We start from the raw sequence: 885 nt of genomic DNA on the forward strand, positions 1-885 counted from the left end.
AATGTAAAAACATCATTACTGTTAAAGCTGGCATCTAGTAGTGCTAGCCACAGAAACAACAAGGGTATAAAGGAGGAAGCCTAAACTGCAAAGCTCTGAACGGAGTAAATTCTTCCTTGCCCATTGGTCCTGTGTAACTCCTGTTTTCGAATCCCTCCACTGGCTTCCCGTCTAATATCATATGAAATGTATGCTGTCCCCCCCCAACTTCAAAGCGCAACATACTCTACCCCTCCCTGCTTATCTCTTGTCCAGCTTCATGTCACCCTGTCCCCTCCATTCTGCCAAGGCTCCCAACCTCATCCTACCTTCTTGGATTTTCACATAATCACCTCCATGCTTTCTTCCATGCAGTTCTTATGCATGGTTTGACCTCCCTTGGGTTGTCCACACTCAAGTCCCTGTAGAGACCCAGGACTATTGTGCTAGTTACAGTGAATCTTGCTGATTTGTACCTTCATTGTACATATCTTGCCTATTGTTTTTCTCCTTCCCCTGACCTATGTCTTTCATTCATGAATTTGTGTGTCATTCTTGCACAGGGGCTATGTTAATCTTCTCTGTCTCATTCCAATTGTCTTATACGTGTGAGCTTTAAGCAGGGAGTATTCTTACATGTTTGGAAAGCACCTAGCACATAATGGATGCTACTGTAAATAAATAATCATAACCACCACCACCACACCACCAGGGAAGCATCCATGAAAGGAACAAAGAATGTAGGCCATACTTACAGGATGGAAACTCTATCCTGGAAAGTAGTGACTCTGAAAACGATTTGGAGGTCATGATGGATAATTGTCTGAATATACACTCCCGCTGTGACCAAAAGGATTAATGCGGTCCTGTGATGTATAAACAGAGGACTCTCAAGTAGGAGTAGAA

At 43.3% G+C, this 885-nt stretch overlaps 1 non-coding gene across 1 annotated transcript; it reads right to left on the reverse strand.

Moving 5' to 3' along the window:
• Positions 1-498: 498 nt before the first annotated feature.
• On the reverse strand, positions 499-600 carry LOC115658143. The gene has a single exon (XR_004002177.1). It is a non-coding gene; the product is annotated as a U6 spliceosomal RNA (small nuclear RNA).
• Positions 601-885: the final 285 nt, after the last annotated feature.

This window comes from Gopherus evgoodei, chromosome 9 (genome assembly GCF_007399415.2).
Source record: "Gopherus evgoodei ecotype Sinaloan lineage chromosome 9, rGopEvg1_v1.p, whole genome shotgun sequence".
NCBI lineage: Eukaryota > Metazoa > Chordata > Testudines > Testudinidae > Gopherus > Gopherus evgoodei.